This window comes from Canis lupus, chromosome 34 (genome assembly GCF_003254725.2).
Source record: "Canis lupus dingo isolate Sandy chromosome 34, ASM325472v2, whole genome shotgun sequence".
Lineage (NCBI taxonomy): Eukaryota > Metazoa > Chordata > Mammalia > Carnivora > Canidae > Canis > Canis lupus.
Window position 1 is genome coordinate 37,395,465 of NC_064276.1, and position 18,820 is coordinate 37,414,284.

An 18,820-nucleotide genomic window follows, 5' to 3' on the forward strand; every position below is an offset into this window, starting at 1 on the left:
CAGAAAGAACAAAGATGTGTGCCAAATGGCAGTTGAAATGTTTCCAAGACAATGTAATACTGATGGGCTTCAGTTCCAACTTTTCCTCAACTCCAGCTTTCAGAATTCCTGCACTGGCTTGAAGCTGATAGAGTCTCTGTTCTAAATGCCAGAGAAATAGGGGTGGAGTTGGAAGGAAAACTTCCTATCCCACTGGAGTAAACATGGTGCATGTTCCGAGCATTTCTTGAAAAATTAGATTCTGTAGCTTCCAGAGAATTCTTATATATATGTCTTACAATTTATTCTACAATTCTTGTATATTATGAGTTAAATGTATTTCTCTAGTTAAATTGAGAATATATCACCATGGAAATCACTATGAATTGGACAAAACGCATTCAGATAGTCACCTAAATATGTGTTTTAAGATACAACTGAACGACATGTTGGCGATTGCCTGTGTATTTTGTTTTCATAATGAAAAAGTGTGGTTTACAGAGTGCTTAAGACTGGGTGGATGAGTCTTAGATGCCATCTAAGTTGTATTTACTTAAAGGCAGAATGACAACTATGACAACAAAAGCCTTTTATAGATAGTTTCATCTATAAGTGCATATGCCAGAGAGGAGGAAGAAGTTTGAGAAATTTAATTACAATGTGTCTATTGTTGTCATTTTCCTTGCATTTATCCTGCTTGTGCACAGTTGAACTTCTTGATTCTTAATTTGGCATTTTTCATCAAATATCCTTTTGCTCTGCTGATGGTGACAAGAGCGAATCATAGTGGTAGGAAGATTGTCTCATTCTTCCCAACTCAGCATTAGAGAGGTGCTTTCTTCCTCTTACCCCAAGAAACTCTGCGTCAGAGAGGATAAGAAGAAAGAAGATTTTATAAGGATATGGGTGACTTTGATAACTCAATCTAAGTGGGAAAAAAAGGAGAAATGTAGAGCAAACTTGAGTTTAAATTCGAACAGATTACATATTTTTCTTGGTTCTTCATAGACTCTTCTACAGGAGCTGTGCCTTCCATGGAGGAATTTCTTCTCTAAATGGCCCAGTCTCTACTCTTGTAGAGGATTGTGTTGGTGAGAACTACTATAGACTACATTTGCATCCCGCCAGGAGGTTGCCCTCAGCACCCACCCTATGGACAGCTTTGAATTCACCCACACTTTATAATAAATAGAACATTTGCCCACAGATTTCATTTTGCTCTAGTGTCTTAATGATCTTCCCCCGGTGCCTCTGATAGACTTAAACATAATAGAAACCAATTTTGACTCTAATTCAATGTTCTCTGTAGGAGAGGATGACTGAAGTTTAATTACAATTCTTTTATACTAAATGTGTGTGCATTCTCTAGCATTTGATGTGATTCCTCCAAAATTTCCATCTCAAAATCAGCCCATCAGTAGAATAGTCACATGCAGCCCAGTTAATTATAATGGAATGTGATGGTTTGGGGCTGTGTTCCAAACAGAATGCCATGGTATCTACAAAAACAAGCTTCTAAAAAACTAATAAGCTGAGGGCCTTTGTGCTATTTCAAATGTTTATTTTGTTTTTCCCCCTTATCTAAATATATTGAAGAGGGACTAATAAAAAATATTTCTCCCCATGTAAATATATCGAAGAGGGACAGTCTTTTTTTCATCTCTGCAGCCCGTTTCATTGCCCCAATCCTCTCTCTCCTATGTATAGCTAGGCACAAAACTCATAGCTCCTCTGAGACCCAGAAGTTTAAAACATATTCTAGAACATGGTGGATTTTAGGCATATCCACTGTTACTTTTAAAGAATAAATTTCCCCAATATAATTTACTTTTGGAAGAGAACATATGGTGGACTATATATTGAAGGCAATAACCAGGTTTTATGTTTATTTTGTGTCTCCTAAATCACAGACCTGAAGGAGAGATGCTAAACGGTAAATTATATTTCACAGATTAAATCGATATTTTGTGTATCCCAGTGTATGTGTCGTATACATACATGTGGAAGGCAACGGTGGGAGGCTGTATCCAACAAACAACACAACACAGAGAAGTCATCAGAGGAGGCTGAGGTGATCCTTATATGAGTGGACATTATCAAATGTTCTTGAGTAACTTCCAGAAGTGCTACAAGAATGGAAACAACTCTGGTGGAAACCTTATGAAACGCACAAAATTCTGTTTATTGGAACTGGTCTGCTACAGGGAGAATGTAAACGTATGAAAATATTTTGATGAGCTGCTTGGCGCTGACGGTGAGAACCAAGCTGTGTGCTTGAATTGCAGTAGATAATAAACTGCCTCTGAGGAAGATAAATCTGGTTAACCAGAAGGGTTTTAATTTGCTGAATGATGGTGTGAGACTTTTTCACCAAAGCTAAATTTTTCACGAAAATAGAGGAGAGGCTGAGCACTAAGAAGGTGCTCTTCCTTCTCCATCCTTTGCCCTGGTGCTATCTTATCTCTAAATAAATGCCAATGAATATTTGAAGAATCGCAGTTTGATGGAGTACAATAGCACGGCCCTGCCTGAGAGGCTTGCGTGAGACCAGGTGCCTAACCCAGGGTATGAAACAGTTTATCCTGGGTAAGGTTCAGGTTTCAGAAGTGGACACAGAGGCAAATTATTTTTCCTTCAAATGAATCTGCTCATACAAAAAAAGTCTGTAATCATGGGTGAGGATAAATCTCAAGTAAGCATTAACGCCTCTTCTTTCCAAGGTATGATCAGAAGAAAGGGCAGCGTCCCTAGTTTAAAAGTATTACCGGTGGGAGAATTTGCCACTTTGTGTGAGTGGAGGTCTCAGTTCTTAGGTTCCCCATGAAAAGAGCTACGTGAGGATCCACGCTCTCCTAAGGACAGCCAGAAGGAACGTAGCAAGAGGTACACAGGGAAATTGTATAATATATTTACATGAAACAGAATTTGTTGATGATATGAATGTTATTATGATAAATGTAGATAGAAACATGTAGATACACTCTTTTATACTTTAAATGCTCTTTCACACTTAGCTTACAATTCAAACTGTTGCGGCTATACTTAATGAAGTAATACAGATTATATGCAAATTGTTTCAACTTTCCCCCTTATTTATAAGAAAGTAAAACTGCTTGAGTAATCAATTTTAGAAAGAATAGCAGGAAATAGCTTATGTAACTAGTGTTGGCTTTGGGTATTTCCTGATTCATCTCCTTTACCTCATTCCCAAGTGAGATGAATGAAAGGATTTCCCTAAAAAAGCACAGAGATGTGACAGCATGGCAGGCTCACGAGGCTAAGCCAGGTCCCCAGATGCTTTACTCCTTGACCTATCATGTCCATCATTAGCGACTCATTCCTTTGGGTCTTGAGGATTTTGCCTATAAGAGAAACATAGTGAAATGCAAATATTCCCAGGAGAAATAACATCTTAATAGGTAGCCTGCTTATGTCTGTCTAGCAATTAGTTAGCTATAATATGGAAGAAAGGGCATCTGGGTGGCTCAGTGGGCTAAGGTTGGCCTTTGGCTCAGTCATGATCCCAAGGTCCTGAGCTTGAGCCCCTCATTGGGCTCTCTGCTCTATGGGAAGCCTGCTTCTCTCTCTCCCTCTGCCTGCTGCTCCCCCTGCTTGTGCTCTCTCTCTCTGTCAAATAAATAAATAAAATCTTAAAAAAAAAAGATGAAAGAAGAAATGAGACAGGATAGACTGGAGATGGAAGGGGAGAACAATAGTTTGGAAAAAGGAGGCCAGAAGCATTGAAGATAAAAAAAAAATTACACCCAGATTTTACTTAAGGTCAGTTATCTTGTTTTAAAACTTTTCCATGGGACGCCTTGGTGGCTCAATGGTTGAGCATCTGCTTTTGGCTCAGGGTGTGATCCTGGGGCCCGGGGATCAAATCCCACATCAGGCTCCCCACAGGGAGTCTGCTTCTCCCTCTGCCTGTGTCTCTGTCTCTCTCTCGGTGTCTCTCATGAATAAATAAATAAAATCTATTAAAAAAAACTTTTCCAAATATATGGAAACTGCAAATCATAAAAGCTAATAGATAATTGTGTATGACCACCCTTGGAATTCTGATTATGAACCTTTTGTTATGTAAGTGAATAGTAAAAAGTCAGTTTTAGAATCCATGAAGAGAAACGGATTTTCTTAGTATGAAAACGTGCATATATTAAAAACATCATATTGATTTCTTGGAAATATTTTTCATTTGAGAGCCCCAGTCTTTCTTCTGTATCCTGACTCAAGATTTCCCCAGCTGAAATATCCTTTTCCATTTCTCTACCTCTTCACCTATAGCCAAACTGACCCTTTACTATTAATCTTTAGTCTCCCAAACCTCACCAGCAGGAGGTGATCATACATTCCAAAAACTTGCAATTTACAGAACAACAAAAAAAGAATTGGGTCCCTGGATGACATGGAGACAAGACACTTGCATGCCCTCCAGAGAAATGAGAGAAGTATATTTCTAACTTGTATGTGAGTCACTGTATTCATTTTTATGAATCTTAAACATCTCTAGCTTTGTGAATTTTAGCATATATATAGATTTGTGAAACCACCATCACAATCAGAATAGATTCACCAGTAAAACTAGCTGGGCCTGGAGATTTCTTTTTTGGGAATCTTTTAATTGCTAATCCAATTGCTGTAACAGTTTTATGACATTTTGTGTTATCTATTTCATATTGGGTGACATTAGAGTTTGGGTTTTTAAGGAATTGATCCATTTTATCCAAGTGGTTACATTTATATGCATGAAATTATTCAATAAATCCCTTTCATGTGCCGGAGGTAAGTAATGATTTTCTTTTTCTTTCATAATATTGGTAATTTATAACTTCTTTTCTGTTTTGTTTTTTAATCATTTGACAGGCTTGATCAAGTTTTACTGACCTTTTCAAAAGCTTATCTTTTAACTGATAGTCACCTTCTCTGGACTATTTGCCTTCCTCTGGATTTAGGGAATAAGTTCTATCTTACTTCCCATTGGTGTCAAAATGTCACACTCTCAATTCTCAACTCTAAAGAAGCTAGTGTGTCTGTTTTCCCATTAGGTGTGTGCATATTAGCTAAATATGAGAGTTCTAGCACTGAAAGGAAGACAAGACAGTTTATATTTTATAGTAGGAAACAGAAGTCTCTGTCCCAGTCATCTTCTGATTCCTGCATTGTTTTATTGTTCTCCACTTGACTGCAGTAGGATAAGGGTGCAGAGGGGAGTATATAATTCAGAAAGGAATGGATATACCTACATAGACAGGTGACAGGCCTCAGGGTTTTCAGATAGAGGTTCCTGTATCCCAAGCATGTCAAGGAAGCAGCAGAACCAGAAGGCATCAGTGGACTATTCTGGCTTGGACCATGAGTAATTAATACAACAGTGTGGAGTGGAGTATGGAGGGCTTTGAGTATAAGACCCTGGCACCCTGTCATGACCTAGATACGGGTAAATGTCTTAGAATGATTGATAATGAAACCCAGATGGGGTGATGTAGTCAAAGTTAGATTGATATAAAGAAAATAAATAATTACAGGTTTTGTTTGAACTTCCAGACTTTTCTGTGCATCCCGGTTGCAAATAAATACCCACTACAATGGTCCAGGTTTTCTCTGGGAGGCTGATTTTATGCCTGCATCTGAACATGATGTTCTTGTTGAACATGTATCCTTTGTGGGTGTGGCTGAAGAGTTGACTTTTTGGCTAACTTTTCTTTGATGGCTTAAAGAAAAAATAAATATGTAAAAAGGGAACAAATGTCCTTTTTTGACTACAAAAATTTCTGCTCTCAGAAAGCTGCTAAAAGTTCAACAAAAAAGATTCATTTTATAATAAGTGATGCTGACATTTATAGTGGACCCTAAAAGATATTTGCTGACTGCATAATGGTAGCTACCTCTGTATATATAAGATTGATTGATAGTTATTTTATATTTCTGACTTTAATAATAATAGCTAACTGAAGGCTGACTGCCACACGCCTCATTCTATCACTATAACTTTTTTAACCCTCAAAACCATCAAATGAAGTGGGTGTTATTATTTTTCTCATTGTCCTGATGAAACAGAAAATTATGTAATTAACCTCAGGTTACAAGTGTCAGAGCTGGAATTCAATCCAGGCAATCTGGCTTCAGAGCCCATGCATTTAACCATGACATACACTCAGGAAATTCTAGAAACATGAAATCCATACTCTTTTAAGCAAGAAAGAAAATTTTATTATGGTATTCTTTAGAACATGCTCTCATGTCAATCAGAAGATTTCAAGATATATTCTATAGAATAACATTAGTTAAATAACTAGTCTCACCATAAACTGCTAAATGTCTGCATTTGGATTGGGGGGAGTCATTTGAGGAACTGTCCTCTGTAGAGAATCTTTAATCCTTTTAGAAAATCTTTTGTTAAGACATCTCTATTTAGTGATTGATTTTGTAATTTGCATAACACAGATTTGCAAAACAAATTGGTTTAATTTTCAGGTGTGAAAACTCTCTGGGACTTGGTGGCTTTTCCTTGATGTAGCAGATATCTTGATCACAGAGACGAACATTTCAAATAACATCTCTGCTTTCACAATCAGGGAGCTTTATTTTATAAAGCCAATAAGATGTAATTACAGCAGAGGTGTTATTGAAGGGGAAAAAAAAACCAACAAAATTAATTTATGTTGCAGAGGGCTGTGGGGAATTTCACACTCATGTGCACCAACACACAGAACTTTAAACAGAAATATGGAACAATTCTAAGAGTTAGATACTACCGAAACCTTGCGGTATGATGATGAGAAATAATTTCATTGCATATTTTAAGAAAAAAAGCAAGGAAAGCATTCTACTTTTGACTTTAGCATACAGCCTTTGCAGCTTATTTCTAAGGTTTTTATAGGCCCTCATGGAATGCTTTAAAAATCCTGCATTACTTTCCTACTGCTGCTGAAACAAATTACCACAACTTTGTGGCAGGCAGCACATTTATTATCTTACAGTTCTGGAGGTCAGAAGTCCAAAAATCAGTCTCATTAGACTGAAGTCAGGGTGTTGACAGGATTGGTTCTACTGCAGCTTCCAGGAGAGGAATCCATGCTTAGCTTCTTCTAGCTTCTAGAAACTTCTAACATTCTTTGACTCATGGCTGCATCACTCTGACCTTGATCAACACTTGTCTTATTTCACTTGGAGCCTCTTATTTCTTTCTAAAAGGACCCCTGTGATTATATTGGGCACACCAGCATAATCCACAATATTCTTCTCATCTCAGACTCTTCAGCTTCATCACATCAGCAGAATCTGCCATGTAGCGTATCCACAGGCTCAAGGCACTAGAAGGGGGGCATATTTGACAGGCCATTATTTCACCTTCCACAAATCCCAACCTATTTTTTGTATTTTATTTTACTCTATTTTGTTTTTGTCCCACCCTTCATTTTCACCTGTTGAATAGTGTTATTGTAAGCAATATTTAAAAAGATGTTTTTGAAATGTAAATTAATTCATCAGTTAAGTCTGTTCCTCTATTTGTGCACAAATATTACGGCTCAATACCTTTCACAGGCTTCCTCTGCTTTACTGTCTTGTCCTCCTTGTAACTATTTTCTATGGCCAAGAATTGGATGAAGAGACTGCTTTTAAGATTTTTAAATACTATAAAATACTTGTCTTTAGTTGTTTGCCATCAATCTCTCTTTTTTTTAAGAGACCTCATGTTTATACATTTATTTAATTTTCACAAGCCTCACTTGTGAAAAGATTCTGAATGCATTAAGAGAGTAATATCATTAAAAGCTGCCAGAGAGAAAGTAAAACCATCTCAGGGCTGAATAAAAGGTAAATAAGAAAAAAAAAACCCTACCCATATATTCAGTTAATATATCACAGAACGGTGGGATGGTTATGAGCCAGGTGAGCTGTCAAGAGGTGCTCTGAGCTACCCCTATCATGGATGAGTGTGGCTCCAGGCTCAGACCATCTGCATGTCCATTAATAAAACCTAAAGATCACCTCTTTTTTTGCTGCAAAACTATATAGGAAAAGTACAAGTAGTTTTGTTTATTCATAGAGGAGCATCCTGTAACAATGAGGAACGCTTTACAAAGGGACACTGGGGTACAGAGGGAGATTACCTGTTTTTTACACTGCCAGGAAAGAGATTTTTACAAAAATAAAGGAGCTGGCTGTTTTTACATAGTCTTTAGGCACTAAAAGAGTTTTAGTGTTAGTTTTAGAAGGTTAGTTTTAGGAGTTAGTTTTAGGAGATGGAGATGGTTTTGTGAATTCTAAGGAATTTTTCTGGTCAGAACAGAAGGATGTGCCTTTAATTACCAACAAAGTGGGAGAAAAAAGGTATTTGGTAAATTAGTGAGCCTGTTGAGTCCTACTTTGTATCCACTGGTCTGAGAAATAAACAGTTGGAAGAGAGTTTTGGAAAAAGTAAGATTTTACTGATATTCAGTATATGTTGAGATGAGGTCAGAAGTCACTAGCTATTGCATATAATTATGTACCGTGTACTTGATATTCAAACACATAATAATAGCACCCTGAATGAAAAGGCCAGGTTTTGATTAAATGAATAACATTTTGACATCTCCCCTATTAGTTTTCTTATTACATATTTTTAAAATCACTCAAAGCATGTTCATTGAATGCTTATCACGTGCCAGGCAATCTGCCATGCCCTACGTCAACTAAAATAAAGACCTGTCTTTCTGGAGCTTATAGCCCATTAGAAAAAGACATATGTTTAAGTAAGTGCTGTTCTGCCTTAAGACGATAGGTTGAAATTGCATCACAGAATTTCCACTTTACCAACACCTTACAATATGGGAAGTGTAAACTGCAACAATAAAATTATCAACAGTAACCAGATAAGGAAAAGAGCAAAAACTCGTGCAATAAAATGAGCACTCGTGGAAAGAAATATGATTCTGGAATGGAATAGAAAAACTTACGAAGGCTTTGAGCAATATAGGTAGACCAATAAAGTACTGAATTATGGATACCCCCAAAGTTGGAGAAGCAAATGTGTGTCCACATCCTTTTATTATTGTTACTGGAGGGTAATAACAATAGCATTTAGGAAGAAAGAAGAATTGAGACACTAGGCTGGACTGGACTATGCACTACACACTCACTTGGAGGAATATTCTAAAGGATAAGGCATCCTCTGGGATGAGAAGACCATGAGCAGTAGTACAGCATATGTAACAAGACTCTCCTAGAACACGAAGCCCACATATTCCAACAAAGACTAGCAGTCTACGTCAGCTGAGCTCTATCCCCCATTCCTGTTAGGCTACAAAAATGACATCTTTCCATCCCTGAAAGCTACATGATACCAATGTGCAGCCAGGACTGAGTACCACTGGTTTAAGGGGAAGAAAATATAACCCCCAAACAGCCAAAGTATCATGTCACAGGTGAAAGAACTTAGAGAAATCCAGCCATTCCTCAACCACAAAAAAGAACCAGGAAGGCAAAGCTTTGGAAAAATCTTGTGTGTAACTCATTGCCATAGAGAACCACCACTGTAGGACCAAATGTTGTGTGTAACCCATTAACACACAGAAACACTGCAGACTAAATGGCCTGTGAGCTTCAAAAATATTACTATCATGAAAGACAAAGACTGAGAGTGTGTTAAAGATTAAAGGGGAATAAAATGACAAGTAAAGGCAATCCTGGGTCAGAAAAAGGACAGTAGTGGAATAATTGGTGTTGTCTGAACCAAATCTGGACATTAGATGATATTACTTTAACCATGTTAATTTCTTGATTTTGATAATTGCACTGCATTTATATCAGAGAATGTCCCTACTTTTAGGAAATGCAGACTGAAGAATTTAGAGGGAGAGAGAGAGATGATGCCCAACTTTCTGTCAAACATTTCAGGAGGAAAAAAAATCTAGACGTAGTGTGGTAAAACATAATATTTGAGGAATCTAGGTATAAGGTGAATGAGAATTCCTTGTACTTACTACTTTTTCTTCTTTTCTGTATGTTTGAAATTATAGCAGAATAAAAGCTTAAAAATATCATATAAATGTTAAAAACTGGACAATATAAAATTGATAAAATAATTAATGAATAGGAGGGTAGGAGGAAAAGATAGATTTATAAAGCCATTAGAGTTTTCGTGTTCCCATAGCAGGAAGTTAATGAATACTGTCTGAAACTTACTGTGTTTTAGAAAAGAAAACCTGTCTGAGTCTAGCTTCTTAATGCTTTTTGTAAACTTACTTTGCAAACTTGGAAGTCTTTAAATAATATCTGTTACTGTGAAGACCAATTTGCTTGGTTAAATAATCCCTTCAGATGTTCTTTAGTTTCTTTTTCTTTGGCTAAAATCACATAACTCTTGTCTACAGTGTGGTTCTTTGTAATACAGTCTCAGCCGACTGGCTTGGGCATCCTCTCCGTACATGTGCTTTGTATGATAACTTGAATAATAATTATGAAGTTTATTTCTGAGTGATCAAGTTCTGAGTCTTCTTAACATTTATCTCTCTGATTTTCAGCACTATTTGAATTATTTACAATAAGTATAATTTGTTTTCCCTCTCTCTCTATTTATAGAGAGGGGAGAGAGGCAGATAGTGAGGGAGAGAAAGAATTTCAAGCAGGCTCCATGCCCAGGGACCTTGAGGTCATGACCTGAACTGAAATCAAGAGTCTGATGCTTAAGTGACTGAGCCACTCAGGTGCCCCAAACATATTTTATTTTATTTTATTATTTTATTTTATTTTATTTTATTTTATTTTATTTTATTTTATTTTATTTTATTATTTTATTTTATTTTATTATTTTATTTTATTTTATTCTATTTTATATTTTATTTTTTTAAAGATTTTATTTATTTTTTCTTGAGAGAGAGAGAGAGAGAGAGAGAGAGGCAGAAACACAGGCAGAGGGAGAGGCAGGCTCCATGCAGGGAGCCAGACACGGGACTCGATCCTGGAACCCCAGGATCACGCCCTGGGCCAAAGGCAGACGCTCAACCGCTGAGCCACCCAGGCATCCCACATAATTCATTTTAAACAAAAGTGATTTTCTTTAAAAACACAAAAACCAAAAAAATTATGATCAATACATTTTTAAGTGGTAAATTGTGGGAAGAATAAAAATACTTGTTACTCTCCTTTTGCGCTTTATGTATTTTTAAAATTCACCATATTTGAAAGAGACCAATTAAAATAAACACAATATAATACAATTTCATAGACATTGCCTTAGAAGTGCATACAGGTTGCAGCAGGATAAGACACTAGGGAGTGGTCATTTCTGCAGGGCCGGCAAGTGTTTCTGATGGATGATGATCCCCAAGCTGTCTCTAAAAGGTGGGATGTGATGCGTGGATGGAAACGGAACAGAGTGGGGAATGCGGGAAGAAGTAATCTCAGGAGCAAGGGTCATTTCCTTAAAGTAACCTGCCACATAACCAGTGGGCAGTTGCCCAGAGAGTGTAGAGCAGAGGGCTTGGGGAAGGGAATAGAGGCAGGGCCAATTTGGTAGCTGGGAGGGTGGTACAAAGGAAGAGATCAGGGCAGCCTGGGTGGCCCAGTGGTTTAGCACCACCTTCGGCCCGGGGTGTGACCCTGGAGCCCCAGGATCGAGTCCCATGTCGGGCTCCCTGCACGGAGCCTGCTTCTCCCTCTGCCTGTGTCTCTGCCTCTCTCTCTCTCTCTCTCTCTCTCTCTGTGTGTGTGTCTCTCATGAATAAATAAATGAAATCTTAAAAAAAAAAGTAAGATCAGGGTAAAAGTATTAGGAATAGGACTCTGGAAGCGGTAGTATGCAGATGAAACCAGGAGCTGGAGGGGCCTCCAGTAGGTAGAGGGCAAAGGGTACTGTGTTGAGGGCAGGGACAAGCAGAAAAGAAATCAGAGTTCCAGTGATCCACCCAGCTTCTACAGGAAGGACTCCAGATTTATCTGTCTGGCATATTGAACTACTATTTTAAGAAAGGTTTTATGGTAACGTACTCCGGAGTCCATACATCCATAGCCTCTAACTTCTTGGGGCAATTAAGACAGACAGCATTTGGCTGGAGGTCTCTTAGCTGGTACTCTTGGACAGATTGTGTTCTCTATGCCATGTTGTCAGGGGGCTAAGTCTGACATGGAGAGAGGCTTTCACAGACACGGGAGGATCCCGTTATCATAGTACAGCATCCCATGGCATCCCATTCCCCTCCCTTCATACTGTTTCAACCTCTCATATCAAAAGAAGGGAAAGGACGCCAGTTGGGTAGTAGAGAGAAGCTCATGAAGGTAGAATGGTGGGGATATTCTGCTAATTTAGCTACCTTTGCTTTTTGTGGTAAGAAGTTGGATATCTAACATGTGCTATTACCAGATTCCTCATTACCCCTTAGTAAACATTAAAAAAGTCTTATTTATACATACCATGTATGAGAAAATATGTTATTTATTTTTTTCTTAATTAGTCGAGAAGGAAAAGGACGAAGGATCAATTACTGCTGTTATCTGGCCATTCAAAGCCATTCTGAGGTGGGGCTCTGACAGGTGGACGAAGGGGAACAGAGTTGACATTTTCTATCTGCTTTATATCAGTTCTACTATAGGATTAGATGCTGAAAGGTAATTATTATTTTAACAAGTTCCTGACACCTCTTTCTCTCACCCCCAATATGTGAAAACCACGTCTCAGGGCCATGAAAAGCCAAGGGAGATATTTCAGTGAAGTCACTGGACCAGATTTGCATTTCTAACCAAAACGATATTAGGGGCACAACGCAGGAGATTGTTGCAACAAGAAGATCAAGGCCTGAGAAAAAAGGAAGATGAAGGCCTGAAATGGAGATGCTGCTTCAGAAATATTTGCTAAATGAATGTATGGGCAGGTGGATGGAGGAAGGCCTGCGTGAGGCCATGGGAAAGGAGCACATTCAGATGCAAGGCTGCGGGGTGTATCACGGGGGCACGCAGCGGGGGTGCACAGGCTGGACCGTGGGGAAAAGACAAAGAAGAGAATCTGCGTAATGCCCACGTTTCTGACCAGGCCACAGATCATCATGGTGATCTCCTCCCTCCCCTCCCCTCCCCTCCCCTCCCCTCCCCTCCCCTCCCCTCCCCTCCCCTCCCCTCCCCTCCCTCCCTCCCTCCTCTTCTCTTCTCTTCTCTTCTCTTCTCTTCTCTTCTCTTCTCTTCTCTTCTCTTCTTCTCTCTCTTCCCCTCCCCTCCCCTCCCCTCCCCTCCCCTCCCCTCCCCTCCTCTCCTCTCCTCTCCTCTCCTCTCCTCTCTTCTCTTCCTTCTTTTCTTCTCATTGGCTTTTCTTTTCTGATAGATGAAGAGAAAAGGAAGAGAAGGAAAGGTGACTCATTTTATTCTAGATAAGTTTCTTTTGAAATGCACATGGGATACCTGAGTAGAGGTGTTGAGTAGACTCTGAAAAGAATTGAGGAGCTACCTCAACTGAAAAGAAGTATCTGGGACTCACCAGCATGGGGGCTATTGAAGCCAGTTAGAGGGAAGAAGTCACTCAGGGGTAAGGTGTAGCCAGAAGAGGAGGAAAGAATGCCGAATGCCGAGGAATACCCCTCTTAAGAAGAAATCAGAGGATGAGGAGCAAACACAAGATCCTGAGAAATACTGATCCAGTAGGCAGTGTATTATACTCCACCCTTACCACAGTGTGTATTTGTGTTTGTCTGTTGTGCCTTTGGGACTAAGTCCTTTAATCAGGGGAACCATTGCCTATTTTTTACCAAAAACCTAAAATAGGACAAATACTAGATGATAAATAAATGTTGCCTAAGTGAATGCATATATTTTCATCATGATCTATATTTTCAATGACTTAACACAGGTTCTCTCCCTATGCATTTGGGGGATGTTCACATTTATAACTTAGTAAAGTTATCCATTCTTATGTAGCGCTTCATTCATGGTAGTTATTACCCTTACATAATTGTGGCTAGAGAAACATTAGCCTACCATGGCTGAATTTTAGGAACATTGGCCCAAACAGTAGGGACACATAACTGGAGACAGCATGCGCACAATACCGATAATGCTCACAGATTTTTCCTGCTTTTATAAATCACCAGGAAGCCAAGGTATCTCGGCAACAACAACTTGACTACAGATATAAAATACTCCCTGAGAGAGTAGGAAAAAAAATTACTTTTCTTCTCTAAAGGTATTTAGCATTCTGCACCACTCTTATAAATTAATTTGCAGTTGAAATCATAGCATTTCTACATATGTATTTTGCATTAATGTGAATCTAGATCTAATATTCAGGAACATCATTTTACATTGTTAATATTATTTCTAGCTATAGACTGTCTGGCTGACATGAGGTGCCCACAGGGGTGATTTCAGAAGCACTTGAAGAGCCCTCTGCCCCCTTCAAATATAGTCTTCATCTGCTCTCTGACACTTCTGATTTCTTTATCCTGTGAGATGGCTATTAGATTTAAAGATTGCAATCCAAACGCCCATTATAGGGAGCCATAGCGGCTTCATTCTTCACAAAATGTTATGAGTGAAATTTGGAAAATAGAACAGCCACACGGTTGAGCTTTGTTTTGAAGGAAATTGTTAGCTGTCACAGCATTAATTAACTCTTGTCAATCACCATATATTCATTCAATCAGTTCTTAGATCCTTTTGTTATTGATTCTCTTAATCTCAAAAAAGGCAGTCCTGGCCATTCAATGGTAAGCCTTTTGGGGGTAAGAAATTACCTCTTAACCACCTTTATACTTTCCCCTGTCACTAGCAGCTAACAGGGACATGCACAGAGAGGAGGAAGAAGGAAGTGGATCAATACATCACTACCATGAAGGATATATTCCAGAGTAGGAAACGGGTAAAGACAAGGCAGTCAGGGAACACAAAATCAATGACCCCCCCCGCCCCCCACAAAATATGTGATACTATGAAATAATCCAGAGAAGAAAAAAAAAGGATGTTTCCTTCCTTTAAGGGACTGTGTCCAGGGGTCTTCTTTGGAAGGGAGACTTTGTCACAGCAAGGATGTCTTCTCCACAAGGCACAGGAGAGCAGCAGACAATGGAAGAGAAGGTGCAGGGAACCCTAAACGTGATGCTAAGTTTATGCGTGCTGTTTTTAGGCCAAAATAAGAGCTCTTCAGAGTCCTGGCTTTAGAGGAAACTCATGGAACTAAAAGTACACCTGACCTGCTCATTACTCAAGGAAACTAATCCATTATGGCAATTAGTGCATTCTTTTGCAAACTGAAGTCTAAATACCAACTTAGGGAAGTTATAAAAACAATTTAGGGAACGTTAGTGAAGTTATCTTCCACAAAAGAAAAGTGAGTTCATTTGATTTAGTAAAAAATAAATATTTAGCTTTCATTTCATTTTATTATAAATAAAAATAAACACTTTCAAAAAGTAGAAAGAAAATGATCGAACAAGGCCAGTTTTTTTTTTTATCTCAACAAATGACTCTATATACACAAGTTCCACTAAACCTTTTAAAACTGCTATCATTTTTAGCTCAGCAGACATGGATAACAGGAGGGTGTACTTTCCAAACGTGGACTAAGTCATCCCAATAAACGTAAGCCATTTATATAAAGTAATATTTCACATACATAAAGTAGAATTAAAATACATAAAGTCGATTTCACTTAAAGAAAAAAATTCACAGGACTAATATTAAAATATGAATGTGATTTTATATGTCAATGCATATGAGTTGTAAAGTAACATTAGTTTACAATATTTATCTTCTCAAAGTTTCAGGTGACACACATTTACAGGTGGAGTCACCAGTAGGTGGCAATACATTCATTATGTCCAGAAATGAGTTGAAAGGGCAAATGGTAATATTGGATAAAAATATGCAATGGAGATATAAAAGACTTTTCTCATCTAATTCAACTTTTTATAAGCAAAATATTAGGACACAGTTATGTAAATTTTCTATTTGCATGTTGGAAACAAATAGCAAATAGAGCATTTTTCCACTAGCATAAGGTCATGCTTAAAACATTAACATTTAAATTGCATGAATTTTAATAATGTCTCTAAACAATGTGTTTTCTGGCATTTATTCAGGAGCTGAGTAGCACACACTCAGACTTGTTCTGGTCAAAAGCTTTCTGGAAACTCTCTCTTGCTAGTGTGCTTTTGTCTTCTGAAAACTATGGGATAAAGGATCAAAGAATATGCTAAGATCGAGCACTGATTATTAGCCTACCTTAATTTCTTAATTTTTATTGACTATAATACACCTACAGAATTGTGCACCTATCAGTATAGAGCTTGAATTTTCTCAGACTTCATAAATCTGTGCAACTGTGCACAGGTCAAACAATAGGAAATTACCAGCCCCACATAAACCTCTCTTGACTAGTCGCTATGCATCCCCTTCCCTCCTTTACCTCCCAAGCGTAATCACGATCCTGATTTCTAACAACACAGTTTAGTTTCTTTTGTTTTTGTACTTTACGGTCACATAGTGTGTTTTCTTTTGTGTTCGTTTTCTTTCGCTCAACATAATTATGTTTGTGAGAGTCATCCATATTGTTACTTCTCATTCTATGCCATTCATTCTCACTGCTAAATGGTATTCCTTTGTGCAAATATATCACAATTTAATTATTCAACTCTTGGTGATCTTTTGGGTAGTTTCCAGTGTGCGGCTGCTGTGAATATCCTAGGACGTATTTTTTTGGGTGAACATGTCTATGCATTTGTTCAATATAGACCTAGGAGTGAAATTGCCGGGTCATAGATGATGTCTTTAGCTTTACTATAAGGGGTATCGCCAAAACACTTTGCAGAGTTCCTGTACCTTGATTCTTAACCAACCACTAAGGCACGCTATCTGCATGGGCTCTATTTACTACATTTCTGATTCAGTCTGAAAGTATAGGCAAACTCTCAATTATTTCAGATGAAATTTTTTGAGGTCGATTATTTCAGACTAAAATAAAATCCTATAGAATAAAGAAATTATCTAATCTACTTTGTGTACTCCCAAATGAATGGTTCGTATATCTTTATTTTGGTGATATTTGTTGTCCAAACAAATGCAACAACTATCATATGTCTAGGGAAATGATGGTTGTGGCTGCGACCACTCTTAATGTACGTTATATTTTTTGGTTACTTTTCACAGGAATCTCAGGTTATTATCCTCACTGTATATGTATGAAAACTGAGTCTCAGACAGGTTAAGTGACTACTGCACAAAGTGAGGGGCAGTTCAGGGATCCAGTCTAAATCCTTTCTTTTTTTTTCTTTTTCTTTCTTTTTTCTTTCCTTGTTGGGGAGGTGCAGAGGGAGTGGGAAAGAGACAATCTTAAGCAGCCTCCAAGTCAAGGCTAAAGCCTGACTCAGGGCTTGATCTCAAGACCCTGAGAGACCCTCAGGTCATGACCTGAGCTGAATCAAGAGTCAGACACTCAATCACCTGAGCCACCCAGGTGCCCCAGGCTAAGTCTTTTCTGATTCCAAAGCTCTGACCTGCCAAGTGCCTCTCACAGCACTCTGCTACCTGGTGACTCCTTTTCACGCTGCCTGACTTAATACTAGCCCCTCCCGCACATAGAGGGAGTTAAATGTGATCCTCATTGTGGGTTGTTGATTCTGCTATGTTAATTAAGGGTGGTTGCTTTCTGATAGTTTCCCACAAATTTTATAATTAAAACATATGCAATATGAAAAATAATTTGAAATGTCACACAATCTGTTCCATGTTGATGATATGTAAGGATGAGGTATTCTAGATACCACCAGATATAGACACAGAAAAATGCTCTTTTGGTTTGTTCTTTGTGTTTTTAATAAGCATCATAATTACATATTTTCAAATACTGCAAGTAGAAATGTTAATCTTGGATCTTCAAGATCTCTTCCTCTTCTTTGATTCCTCTTCTTTGAAGATACAAGCACAGACAGCTTCTGTCTGTGACCATGACTCAAAAGGCTGTGCTTTCTTCAACATTGAGGCTCATATTGGTTTACAACTGGAGTCATTAAGTCATGGACGCCTTTGCAGATTGACATTGTTTCTCTGTCCTTGGAGTTTCACCATTTTGCTCAAAATGCACCATTTGACTGTACTTGCCATTTTCCAAGATGCCTATGTGTTTTAAATATTTCTGCTGCACATTCACTTCACTTCACTTCATCATACAGCTACTGCCTGAATGTCCATCCTTAGCAGCCATCATACTTGTGGAGTTTGATGAAGCAAATAATATTAGTAGACTCCAATGTCAATACTCTGGCTTCATTCCATGACCTCCAACTTGGTGATCTTCTCTTGCCATTCAGTGCTAATTATAACTTTAAATGATGTAGGTGATATGTTCAAAGAATTAAATGTGATTAATATAAAAGATCCAAATCTCTCATGGACATAAAGTGGATTACACAGTATCTTCATTCCATACGCCTTTACTTTGGTCTGAAATAATTTCCTTTACATTTTCATTTTTTCATAATTAAGAAATTATGCTGAATGGCCACATTTGCTCTAAGCATGAACAGAATTAAATCACTGCGCTGTCATTCTCCCCAAAGAACAAATCTTTGCCCTTGAAAAGGTATCCATTGAGTATCCTAGTGTTTTGTCCTTGGCCCTGCACAGTCACTATTGTCAGCAATGTCTGAATGAAAGGATGGGGACTTCTTATACACTAGGAAGTATAGTAAATTCAGTAATACAGGATTATGGTTTAAAATTATTCCAGGAGGTTGGAATACTTTGCCAAAACAAACGGCATAAAAATTAAAATAGAAACAGAGCTATGAATTTAAATGTAAATGATCAACTGTATATAACAATCCTTCCCCATTTTATTTACTGTTATTAAGCATTACTATGTATCTGGCATTTT